Source organism: Apodemus sylvaticus, chromosome 15 (genome assembly GCF_947179515.1).
Source record: "Apodemus sylvaticus chromosome 15, mApoSyl1.1, whole genome shotgun sequence".
NCBI classification, from domain to species: Eukaryota; Metazoa; Chordata; class Mammalia; order Rodentia; family Muridae; genus Apodemus; species Apodemus sylvaticus.
In genome coordinates this window covers 8723207-8737163 of record NC_067486.1, presented here as the reverse complement: position 1 = coordinate 8737163, position 13957 = coordinate 8723207, and the positions used below count along the sequence as shown (strand labels likewise).

At 38.7% G+C, this 13957-nt stretch overlaps 1 non-coding gene across 1 annotated transcript; it reads right to left on the bottom strand.

Moving 5' to 3' along the window:
* Positions 1-5165: 5165 nt before the first annotated feature.
* On the bottom strand, positions 5166-5270 carry LOC127666453 (U6 spliceosomal RNA). Its single transcript, XR_007973646.1, has one exon. It is a non-coding gene; the product is annotated as a U6 spliceosomal RNA (small nuclear RNA).
* Between the last annotated feature and the right edge of the window lie 8687 nt (positions 5271-13957).

Sequence of the window (13957 nt, the reverse complement as noted above, 5' to 3'; positions counted from 1 at the left end):
TGAGCTTAGTACAAGGAGACAAGGATGGATCAATTCGCATTCTTCTGCATGCTGACCTCCAGTTGAACCAGCACCATTTGTTGAAAAGGCTATCTTTTTTCCATTGGATGTTTTCAGCCTCTTTGTCGAGGATCAAGTGGCCATAGGTGTGTGGGTTCATTTCTGGATCTTCAATCCTGTTCCATTGATCCTCCTGTCTGTCACTGTACCAATACCATGCAGTTTTTAACACTATTGCTCTGTAGTATTGCTTGAGGTCAGGGATACTGATTCCCCCAGATTTCCTTTTGTTGCTGAGAATAGTTTTAGCTATCCTGGGTTTTTTGTTGTTCCAGATGAATTTGATAATTGCTCTTTCTAGCTCTGTGAAGAATTGAGTTGGGATTTTGATGGGTATTGCATTGAATCTGTATAGTGCTTTAGGCAAAATGGCCATTTTAACTATATTGATTCTGCCGATCCATGAGCATGGGAGGTTTTCCCATTTTTTGAGGTCTTCTTCCATTTCCTTCTTTAGAGTCTTGAAGTTCTTGTCATACAGTAGATCTAGTTTTTTAAGTAGCCTGTGATAATCACAGGTCAGTCAATAATTATTTATGGGCTGAGAATGTACCCATGGGGTCCCGCCATAAGGAACTATCAGCAGCTAATGGTAGTAGAGGCAAGAAGTGTCATTTTCTTCAATGGTATAGCAACTGATAAGTTGTCCAAACTACCCACAGTACATGGATATGAATCAGAGATTGTAGAAGGTTCCAGATTAGTACCTCCTGCATTTAGTTGACAAGAAGACTGCCAGGTCTCTTACACTCCTGCCTTTTCTCATGAAACTCTTTCCTGTGTGGCCTACCTCCATCAGGCAGAGAGCTGACAAGACCAGTCTTCACTTCTTTCATTGAGTTTTTAGCAGATCCTTTTATTCTAAACAGTGTCCTCCATGATATCCTGCTAATGACTCTAGAGATAGGTAAATTAAACACATGAATTAAGAAAAAAAGAATTTTATATTCTGGGGTATACAGAATGTTTATTTTAATCATATATACAAAGTAAAGATTCATAAGTCTTAATTAAAAACAAAAACAGTATAACAGGTATAACTTTGTTACATTTTTATCATATTGCTTTTTTCTCATACAAAATAATCCATTCACATTAATACACAGATTTATTTTTTTATAGCTCGCACGCCCATTTTCTGTGTATATGCAGCACAATAGCTGAATTTAAACATATCCAATGGTCGAACATAAGACATTAAATCTAGCAATAATGTTTGGAAAAAAACAACACAAAAGGAACGCTGAGCCTTTATGAGACCATTGCTCACACCATTTAAAAGGCAGGGAATTCCTAGCCTACAGCCACCGAAGAGGCAGTGCAAAGGAAAGGGAGATTTAGACAACAGAACTCAGCAAGAGAGTGTGTGTGGTAGTGAATGGGGAATGGGGAATGAAGGTGTTAACTTCTCAGATCTTCACCACTTGATGATTCTTTACAGTTACAACGACTTTTACTGACTCCATGGGATGATGAAAAGGTTCCCACAAAACTCAGTGAGAAAATGACCCAGTTTCCAGTACTTGGGAATAACAATGATTAAAACGTATAATGAGCACTATGATATTCCTCTCCGCCGGGTATTCCACACCCAGGAGATGCTCATAAAAGCAATGATCTAGTTATTAAGTCTACACGTTGGCTAGTGTCACAACCACCTCGAAGCTTTATTGTAAATACAGTCTGCTGTTGCTACATCATTCACTTTGTCATCTAATATAACAGCAAGCAGGGAAACCGTAGCAGTGTGTAAGTATGGACTTGCTGGCAGCACACTGTCCTACCAGGTAGAGCTCAAGTTCTTTCTCTGTAGCTTTATATCACCAGCAGAATGTAAGTTGTTAGATGTTGGGAAGACCATCTGCAGGCACAACATGGCATCAGTAATCATGTCAGGGTTTGGTGCCTTCCTGTGGGATGGATCCCAAGTTGGGCAGGTCACTGAATGGGCTTTCCTTCCACCTCTGCTCCATTTTGTCCCGACTTTCCTTTAGATGGGAACAATTCTGGGTCAAAAATGTTGGAGGAGGATTGGTGACCCCATCCCTCCACCTGTCTATCCACTAGAGGTGGTGTCTTCAGGTTCTATTTTTCAACTATTGGGCATTTTGGCTAAGGTCATCCCCATTGGGTCCTAGAACTTTCTAGAGGCTTCCCCCATTCCCCACTCCCACCCCCTCAGCTGCATATTTCCATACCTTCTCCTGGCTCTCTGGGCTTCTCTACTGTTTCCCCCCATACCTTATCCTGTAGCCCCTTTCCCTTTCCTCTCTCCCACCCAGATCCCTCACCCCCTCTGCCTCCCATGATTATTTTGTTCCTCCTTAGTGGAATTGAAGCATCCTCACCTGGACCTTCCTTCTTGTCTAACTTCTTATGGGTAATCTGTACTTTTGGGCTAATATCTACTTATCAGTGAATACATACCATGCATATCATTTTGGGTCTGGGTTACCTCACTCAGGACTGTATTTTGTAGTTCTATTCATTTGCCTGCAAAAATTCATGATGTCCTCATTTTTAAGAGCTGAATAGTATTACTTTGTGTAAATGAACCATATTTTCTGTATCCATTCTTTGGTTGAGGGCCATCTAGATTGTTTCCAGTTTCCGGATATTATGAAAAAAGCTGCTATGAGCATAGTGGAGCATGTGTCCTCATGGTATGGTGGAGCATCTTTATAGCTGGGTCTTCAGGTAGAATAGGAGGCTGTCACAGCTGTCCTCCAAGAGGCTCCACAAGACTGAGTAGACTGAGACAGATGCAGATACCTACAGTCAATCCCTGGACTAAGGTCAGAGACCCCTATGGAAGAGTTAAGAGGATGATTGAAGGAGCTGAAGGGGATGGCAACTCCATAGGAAGAACAACAATATCAACTAACCCTGACACCTGGGAACTCACAGAGACTAAGCCACCACCAACCAAAGAGCATACATGGGCTTGTCCATGGCCCCCAGCACATATTTAATGGAGGACTAATTTGTCTGGCCTCTGAGGGAAAGGATGCACTAATCCTGTAGAGACTTGATGCCAGAGGGAAGGGGAGGGGGTTGGGGTAGGAAACTGGGGGCTGGGTGTGGGAGGCAGTGGGAGCACTGTCTCAGAGGCATAGAGGATGAGGGATGGGTTAAAGAACTCTGGGAAGGCAGAACCAAGAGGTGTGGCAACATCTAGAATGTAAATAAATAATTTTTAAATTATTAATTATAGAATTCAGATTAAGCTAGTGGTCAGTGTGCCTAAATTATGTAGAGAAAGAGCCTGAAGAAGACCATGTCACTTGGCCTCAGTCATATGAGTGATGATGCTGGTAATGTAGGCAACCCTTCTTTCATAGTAACTAACCCCATGCTTGCGACCAACAACTCTCCAGTTTTATGGTGCATTAGCAAAACATGCAAGCTGTGCTACTTAGGATATGTTAATTACTTCATAGGGACAGCTTTCAAAACAAGAGAACTACAGAATATATGATTTTGAAAGAAAACTAAAATCATGACAAATCACGCCCCGCAGTATTTCTACACATCTTCCCAGAAGGCATGCACACTCAAGCAGTGAAAGCCCTAGCAAGGACTCATTTTTCCAAACAGGCACCGAGAGGACGTGTGACTGACAGTTCTCAGAAATTACTCATGGCCTGTGGTGCACGAGCCTGAGTTTTCACTGAACATAAAGTTATTACGAATTCACAGCTGCTTTAATTGCTTCGTGTCAGCAGCAACTTTCATTCATGAGAACGTCAGTACCCATCAGATCAGTTATAGGGTTTGGGGTTTTCAGAACAAGTAGAGAATGATCAATTGACTGGGAAGGTGCAAATAGTGCATGTCATCACATTTAAAACTGTATACAAGCTAAGTAATTTGCACAGAAGCAATAACCCAGGCTGGGAAGATGGCTCCATGGATAGACAGAAAACATCATGAGCATAGGGAGCTAAATTGCAATCCCTAGAATACACACACACAAAAGGCATGTATGTATCTGAAAGCCTAATGCTGGAGACACAGAAACAGATGGATCCTTGTAGATCACTGGGCAGCCAACATAGGCCGTCTCAAAGATTCAGTGGGGATTGGTTGAGGACCATATCCATCATTCACTTTGGCCTGTTTATGTACATACATACACCACACACACACACACACACACACACACCAATAACAAGTTTTCTTTTGGCAAGATTCGTGAGTCAGAAAACACACAGGTGGCAAAGCTACACAACCCATTTTATAGCATATAAATTGGTTATTTCTAAATTTTTACCTCAAAGATAATCAAAGGATCTCACATAAAGAACCTTTGACTCAAAGATAAACCCCCCCTGTACTTTTAGGCAGTTCTCAGTAAATCCTATCTCTTCCAAGCCTGGACTAAATACAAAATGCAATCTTTCCTTAAAAATGAGAGATATGAGAGTCAGAGTTTTCAGTTTCTCTCCTCAGCATTAAACCTAAGTTCCTAAATTGCCAATAAAACCAGGGAGTGCTTAATCAGAGCAGTGGTCTGCTGCTCCATTGATTGCATTAATCAATGGCCTTAGGGGGTTCAACAAAGGGGGGGGTTCCTGGCTACATTGTCACATTACATCACCTCAATGATGTTTTGTATCTAATATTTGATTTTGGAAATTTCCATGAATCAAGAACTTATATGTACGACTTAAACCTTGAAATATTGAAATAGTTTTTCTAGGGTCTACTTTTTTATTTTAAACTTCAGACAAGAAATATTATCATTAAAAGACCAAACACTGGTAAATTTTTTTAGCTCAATCAAAAACCTCAAACTTTTCTGTGAGTTTGATTAGATAAGATGCCAAAGAAATACACAGTTTTGTATTTATTTGATGATATGTTTATAAGAATCTGGGTTGTTATTTATTGCCTGAAGCAGTAATTCAAAACATTCTAAAGCTATTTAAGGAGACCAAATTTGAGCTAGTGTCAAAGAGTGGAAAAAACACTATTCCTTTTATAAAGAACTCACGATGTATGTCTGTATTTTGGTTTGTAAGTATTTTATTGAAAATTTTTAAAACTGTGTTCATCAAGAATATTAATTTCTTCTGACTTGCTTATTATAATGATAGAGTTGTTAAGAAAAAAAATGTTTCAAAAACTTGTATTTCAGCCTTGTTCAGAGGCCATGCTAATCTACCGCATCATTCCAATTTTAGTATGCATGCTGCCTAAGCAAGCACATGACTGAGTTCTTTCATGTGGAGATGTGACAAGAGGGGATGAGCAAGCTAAGGGATCGTTACCCCATTGGCTTCTCATTGCGAAATGGTATCAAACAACACAGAAGGAAAAAGACTTTGTGACAGTCCAATGCGGTTTGCTGTGTTTTCTGTACCATGGGAAGTACTTTTATTTCTTATCTTTTTGTTGGTTGAGTCTGCTTTTCAATTCTTTTTTTATTTATTGTTACGGAGACCCAAGAATCTCAGTTTTGTTTCCACTTTGAGAATATTTATTTGGTTCTTGCTCAAAAATAAAAATTTTAAATCCGAAGCAGTGATCTGAACATTTCAGCACTTTGTTTCATCCAAACAATATGATTATCTTTCATATTTCGTTTCTAAAACTCTTTCTGGTGGCTAGGTATTTGTTGGAAAGTAATGGAAGTGAGGGTATTGTACATGGCTCTGTCCTACTTTGTAAATACAATATTTTAAAAAATAAAAATAAAAAATAAAAAAATAAAATAAAACATAATCAACTTAATTCTCTTTAGTATGAAAACTTACAAAGACTCTAATAAGAAAGACCCCTATCTAACTTATCAAGCTATAAATTTTCAATATCTTTGTGTACTCTCAGAATCCTGGGATTGATAAAAAAAAAACAATCATAATTACAGAAAGGCTAGAAGAAACTGAGGAGGAGGGCAACTCCATAGGAAGGCCAGCAGTCTCAACTAACCTAGACCTCTGTAATCTCTCAGACACTGAGCCACCAAGCAGTCAGCATACACCAGCTGATATGAGGCCCCTGACACATATTCACAGAGAACTGCCTGGTCTGGCCTCAGTAAGAGAAGATACACCTAACCTTTGAGAGACTTGAGGCCCCAGGGAGTGGGGAGGTCTGGTGGGATGGGTGTGGAGTGGGCACATCTTAGAAACAGGGGAGGAGGAATGGGATAAGGAACTGTAGGAGGGTGGACCAGGAGGGGGATAACCTATGAAAGAGAGGAAGGAAGGATTGTAGGAACCAGAGGGGACAAGGACACCACAAGGACATGTTCTACAGAATTAACTAAGCAGGGCTCATAGGGGCTCACAGAGTCTGAAGCAACAACCACAGAGCCTGTATGGTTCTGAACTAGGTTCTCTGAAATATGCTACAGCTGTTAGCTTCGTGGTTTTATAGAATTCGAAACAGTGGGAACCGGGACTGGATTGTCTCTGACCATTAGGACCCTTTTCATCCCAGTGCCAAGTCTTATTGTAACATATTATGTCATGTTTGTTTGAGATGCCTGGGAGGCCTGCTCTTTTCTGAAAAGAAAAGTAGGAGGAGAAGATTGGAGGGGGAGAAGGGACTGGGAGGACTGGAGGGACAGAAAACTGAAGTCAGGATGGAATATGTGATATAATTTATTTTGATATGGTTTACTTGTTTCTTCCCTATCTCAGGTGGATATGTTCCAGAAACTGTACAAGAGGCATGAGCTTCTGTAGAAAACGTCCAGAGAACCAAAAATAACCCATGAACATAGAAGAAGAAGAAGCAGATGCCAAGGACCTCAGCATTTCCCAAAGGAAAAAGGAACAACTGCAAATTGGGAACATGCTTGTCTAGAAAGGCTTCCAGTAAACCTGACAATAGGTAATACAAACAGGCTAGCTCAGTAAGTACCTAAAGGGTACAAAGACAATCATAAGGAATCCTCTGCTTCACGTTGTGAAGTCTACTGTGTTATGATTCTTTCTTATGGTTTCCAATGTCCGGGACCCATTTGAGGTGTGTGTGTGTGTGTGTGTGTGTGTGTGTGTGTGTGTGTGTATGTGTGTGTGTGTATGTGTGTATTTATATTTTTATATATTTATATTTATTTATACATAAATTATATGTGTAAATATACAATTATATATTTAATGTGTGTTTATATAATATCTATTAAATATATAAAATTATATATTATATATATATATAAAATATATATATAATTAGGGCCTCAATTCTTTTCATTGTTTTGACAATGTTCCATTGCAGATAAAAAGTATTTTCTCATTTATCAGCTTATAGTACCTTTTTTTCCATATTTTCTCTATTGTGAATAATAATGCTGTACTCACGCAAAAGATTTTAGATAGTCATGAGTTTCCATCTACTTGAAGATATCTAAGAGCTGAATTATTGGGTTATGTAACCCACTTTTGTGTTTAACCTTTTAAGAAACACACATGTTATTTTTCAAATATCTGAACCATTTTGGTTTCCCATTCTAGTGTATGAGTGCTCAAATGTCTCCACATCCTCAGCAACAACTGTTGTTATCTGAATCTTTTACTACCTCCATCCTAGTCGGGTACAAGGTGATATCATGTGAAAATGTTGTTCTCATTTCTCTGGTGACTAATGGGTCATCATTCATGTGCTTGTTGGCCAACTGAGGTTCAATCGTGAGGTCCATGATGAAATCAGATTGTGGAAGGCTTCCTCATCCGTTCTGTGTAAAGTCAGTCATGATCTGTATAATTTGCATTTTTTCCATCTTATGTATTGTCCTGAACATGTCATTGTAAACCAAAGGTTTTAATTTTGACAATGTCTAATATATATATTATTATATATTATTAATATATATATATATATATATAGCTTTGTTATATGTGCTTTTTAAACATAATGAAGTTTTTGCCTAAAAGTCACAAAGATTCATTGGTATATTTTTGCAAGAATTGTATGATTTTAGATCTTATGTTTAGGTTTATGACCTATTTGGTGTTTTTTCATTGTTAAAAGAAAGAGTCAAGCTTCTTTGCATAGGCTATTCAGTTGTATGGAAACTACTTGGTGGATTTAATATTATTTTATACCTATAGAAAGATTATCCTGATGTTCACAAATTATTCACTGTGTATGTATGTCTGTCTGTCTCTCTGTATGTATGTCTGTCTTTCTGTATGTTATGAGTATTCATTGATGTCCTATTATATTTGTAATTTTAACTATTCAGTTTTCTTTAATATTTCTTAATGAATATTTAATTTTATAAAAAGAACTAAAAATAAAATTTGTAATTCTTTAAAATTAACTTGTGGGGAGAAAAAAATATAATTTTATTATATTTAAAATGCTTTAAAATGGGGCCCTAGAATTCTGCAGTATTTAATATACTGAAACAAGGGAAAAGTTAGAAATGAGGACACCACGTTGAAGTGTGAGTCACTCATACTCGGTGAGCTTACTGGGGTGTGGGTTCCTTATTTTGGAACTGAGATGACAGTCTTGCCTGATACCTTAGGTTCCTACAGAGATTAAGCAAAAGTACTTTTGCAAATTTTTTTGTATTAATAAAGCCCAAAAATTTAATTCATATCCTTATAACAAAAATGAAGCTTTGGACTTAGTTTTAAAAAAAAACTGAAGCCATGTGCTAGAACATGTGCTGGAGCTGAAACAGAGCCCAAGGACCAAGGAGCAAGCTCTGGCCTTCAGTAGCCTCCCGTTAGAACGGACTCCAGGTTCGTGCTCAGTACAAGTGTAGAGTCTGTGCCCTTTGATCTTTCAACTTCAGCTATGTGATCATGGCTCCAGAGTCTGCGGCACCGGCAGATTGTAAGGAGATAATGAGACAGTGAACCAAAGGGCGAAAATGAAAAAGCATAAAAAAAGACAAAGCAGCCCTTGTCTTTGACATCAGCTACAAGAGCATTCGCTGCCGAGAGAACATCTGCTGTGAAATTCATTTCTTATTGGATATTTTCCAAGGTTTATGAAAATGTCTTATGTCTTACTACTAATAATTTCTCTTTCTTATAGAAAATCTCTCATTTGCCTTTTTCCTTATATTGGGATTTCCTTGCCCAAAGACTTTCCTATCTTGACTTCTGAATAAATAAATTACATTTTAAAGGTAAATATTATACATGGCTTTCAATGATTTTAAAAATAGACTTTCTAAATGATTGAGAAGCTGCCATAATTTATGTGACAATGGAGTCACTAAATTCATACCCATAGGTTAATAAACAGTTTTATATTTGGAGAAAGAAATTGGGAAATAAAACAGGGATGAAGGGGGGAAGCCTGAGCAGCTCCTGTATTTATCTCTCAAGGTAAACCATTGTTTTTGGACAATCACAGCTCTTAAATATAACCTAGTGATAAGTGGTTTAAAAACAACAAAACAGTATTTTTACAAATACAAATAGAATACAATATCCTGTAAGATGAATTTAATTACATATATTTTTAAATACCAACATAAATAACAGCATATAGATAGAGAAATCAAAGCTATTGATTGTGTCAAAGAATTGTAAATTTTTCATAAGCGTAACACTCAGCAGGATTATTGTGCTGCTGCTTCTGTCCGCAAATGACAGAGAGATATAAGAAAACAACACAGGCATTCTAAAAATTCATCACAGAGTAGAAGGTGAGAAGTTGAAGGCCTGGTGTGGAAAAAGATATGGGGAGTCTATGGGGGGTGACACTAGCTGAGATTCCTACCAGAGAAAGATATAGAGACTGAAACGGCCACCTCCTATAGCCAGTCAGAACTTCTAGAGGAGAGAGGGGGAGACCAATACCCCCACAAAACCAACCCAAAATCTGTCTCACCTACAGGAAGTATAGGAATTAAGATGGAGCAAAGACTGATGAACAGCCAACCAATGACTGCCCCAACTTGAGACCCATCCCACGTGAGTCAACCCCAGACACTATCAATAATAAATACTCTGCTATCCTCACAGACAGGAATCAAACATAACTGTCTCCTGAGAGGCTTCATCCAGAAGCAGATGGAGGCAGATGCAGAGACCCACAGCCCAACAGCAGGAGGAGCCTCAGGAGTCTCAGAAATAAAAGTACAAGAGAGAAATGAGCAAGTTATGAGCATCAAGAAAACCCACAGAGTCAAATTACCTGTGACCATAAGGATTCACATAATCAGGGCCAGCAACAAGGAAGCAGGCAGGAGCTGGACCTAGGCCTCCTACACATTTGTAGCAAATACACAGCTTGGTCTTCATGTGGGTCTCTTACAAGTGGAGCAGAGGCTCTTTTGGTCTCTGTCCCTTCCATTGGATTCCCTTACCCCTACCTGGATTCCATGTGGTTGGGCCTCAGTGGGAGAAGATGTTCCTACTCCTGCTGGGACTAGATGTCCCAGGGTGGTGTGGTACCCAAGAAGGGCGCCACTTTAGTAAGAAGAGGAGGAAGCAATGGGAGGAGAGATCTGTAAGGCAGGGCTGGGAAGAGAACAGAGAGGGGGCTGTGATCATGATGCAAAGTGAATTTTAAAAAAATTAAAATTGTTTAAATTCACCGGATGGTGGTGGCACATGCCTGTAATCCCAGCACTCTGGGAGGCAGAGGCAGGCGGATTTCTGAGTTTGAGGCCAGCGTGGTCTACAGAGTGAGTTCCAGGACAGCCAGGGCTATACATAAAAACTCTGTCTCAAAAAATAAATAAATAAATAAATAAATAAATAAATAAATAAATAAATAAATAAATAAATAAAACAAATCCAAAAATCCAAAAAACCAAAAAACCCAAAAAAAATTGTTTAAATTGAAATTTTAACAATAGAAGAAGATGTGAAAATTTGAGATCATGGTGGTCAGTAAATCACCATAGCCAGAGGTGCGTCTTGAGCCATAATGTGGCCCTGTTCAGTCATTACCACACCCAGTGCCTTGCAATATCCCCGATCCTGGGTCCCTATGCCAATCACAGCCCTGGGCAAGGTCATGTCCACAAGCCTCATAGAACTCCTATAAGACTGAAAAGCTTGAGGTGAGCAGTTCTGAGTCCCAGCATAAAGGAATATTGAGTGTCGTGGCAAGCTCTAGAAGTTCTGCTTCAAGGGCAGGTGAAGCATCTGCCATTCAGATGCTACCTTCTCCCACCTTCCTCAGCCTCGATAGCTCTCTCTCCTTACATCATAGTGCCTTAAAATATACTTAGTCACAGCAGTGAAGGAATTTTTTGCATGATTTCTCACAAACTTTTCTCCCAAAATATCTCTTCAGTTCAGAATAAGGAGTTATTTTTATAAATATAACCCACGGTTTCTATCAAAATAAATAGCAACGTTACACCTATAATGAAGGAGAGGGTCCTGAAGTGGAAATTTCTGGCTTCTTTGGAGACTCAGTGTTGTGTTGTGTGATGTTTATTCTGGAAACTGTCTAAGGAGAGGATGTTTTTGCTGAGAATAGACATGCAGTGTTCTTCCGGAAGCAGCCTAGAAAAAGAGCACGTGATATTTTGCTAGAGTGGATGCTTGAGAGAACACGTGATGCTTCGGAAGGGTGTAACCCAACAGACAGTGAACGATGCCATGTGGTATTGGCTCACATTGCCACTCTTTGATGGTCTTTGTTGGGCGTCGTTGACACTGGCATTTGCTGAGGACTCTGTTCGATTTGTCACCCTTTGCTGGTCATTGTTTGCCGTGACTTCATAGAGAGAAAGACACCTAAGAAATTCTGATGGCGTTCCAGCAGCTTCCTGCCTCTTCCTTGGTCTCAGGCCGATTGGCAGAGCCTCACAGTTCCTTTGAGATGGATCTGCCATTGCTGGTTAGTGAATGGTGTTCATCGAGCTGCCCCTGCTAATTCATGTGACCTGAACTGTGTATACCCTGGCAGTGCAGACTGGATACACCACAAAGAACTGTTTCTAAACAGATCCACATCCTCCTTAGCTCTATTAACCTTTCATGCCCACTGTCTTTGGTGGGTGGTGGGCTAGAAGGGAGGATAAAGCATTTAAGTACCCTTATTAAAAGTCGGTTTTGAAAAATCTAAGCCTACAGGCTTCCATGTAAGTACACAGCCCTGGGCATTACTTGCAACAAACCTTTTGGTTCATTTGTCCTCCTGTTATGCCTGAGATAACTTATCTTTCTTGAACATAGACATGGGAGCTCAGTTCTGACATGGAAGCACAGTGATGTCTGTTTCTACTTGCTTTCAAAATAACTTACAATGGATGTTTGCTTAGTTCACATCTACCATCAATAAAGAGTCAGTTGCTAAAAAAAAGTTCATGGGACTGTGAGTGTTTATCACCATGTCCAGATCTCTCATATGTATTTTAATATATCCCTACTAGTAAGATTTCATTCAAAAGACCTACTAGAAAATATTTTATGTTTCAACATGTCCCCCCTCAAACTCCTGACTGTCACTAAATAACACCTGTCCCCTGGTGATTGACAGTCATAGAGCCAAGTAAAGAAATAGCATAAATCCAAGGCTTGATGGTTCTGTTCAGAATAAATTTTATTTTGCACAATTAAGGAATACAACATGATGCTATAGAGAAAAATAAATACAAAGGTTACCATAAGGAAACAAATTAACCACCAACTCAGATAGTTAACTATCTTTTAAATGTTCATACCAGAGCAAAAACTAGTCAGTTGACATGAATCTCAATCATGGTGCACTCGGATCTCTTACAGCCTTCTGAAGTTAATTACTCTAAACTGGGTCATTATATGAATCTGCCATTCTGAGCTACAGCTTCACGATTTCCCCCACTACCCCAGACTCTGGTCACTCATTTGTTTTGTCTTGCTTTTTTTTTCCCTCTGTTCCTCTATGTTTGATTTTTTTCCCTTTGAGATTCCAAATAGAAGTGATATTTTTCTTCCCATGTCTGCTTTTCTTTTCTCATTTAGCACAACCTTGTCAGGCTTATCCTTGCTGTGGCAAGTGGCATTGGCTCATTACTCAGCGACAGGATAATCACAGTGTGACCACAACTGAAAGCAGATTGGACTCTGACTCCCAGTGTATAGGCTTGGATAATAAATTACGTCAATACCACGTTATCGTAGAATGGCAGGATGACCCATCTGCATTTAAATCCCAACCTTGTCATTTGCCATATGTAGACTTCAGGCAAGTCTATCCCTCGGTTAACATTAAAAGTACTAATAGCAAATGAATGTTAAGGATTAAGTGGGTGAAGCCCTGAGAAGGGTGTCTGGAAAGGACAGTTATTTGTACAGTCTTAGTTGTAAACTGTGGTTAGCATTGCATATATTGAAGTCAAATTACACATTCAGAAAGAGAAAATGCCCTTGTGGCCTCTGGCACTTTAGAAGTGAAACAAATGTGAGCTAGAAAACCAATTAAAATCATATTATTTAGTTATACATAACATTGACAGAGAAATGCTAATGGGGACCTTTGGGATTGTGAAAGTTTTAGAAGGAAATAGTTATTAGCTTTTCTACATAGTACCTGAGGCAAAAATAAATGCTAATATTCCATTGAAATATTAACGGTTAAATTTGAATAGTGGTTCTAATTTAACAACCATAGAATGTGAAAAAGTACTAAGATAAAAGCAATGTAAGTAACTTAGCAGTTATATGAATAAGGTGACTTTTAATTAATGGCTTTATGTATTGTTTTCGTTTTGAAGAGAAAATCGTCCCCAGGATTATGAAAGCACTATGAACAAGGGAGGAATAAATAAAACAGAGAGGATACAGGATCCATAGCTATTGAAATAAAGTGAATTCACCTTCCAGAACTCACCAATTATGTATGGAACGGATTATAAGGTATCCTAGAGCTGGAGATATGGGAAACAGAGATTATTTAGGAAGCCATTTAGTATTTTTGAGAAATTTTATTCAATTTTATTAATATTTACGTAATTCCCCTTTCTTTAATATATTTTTAG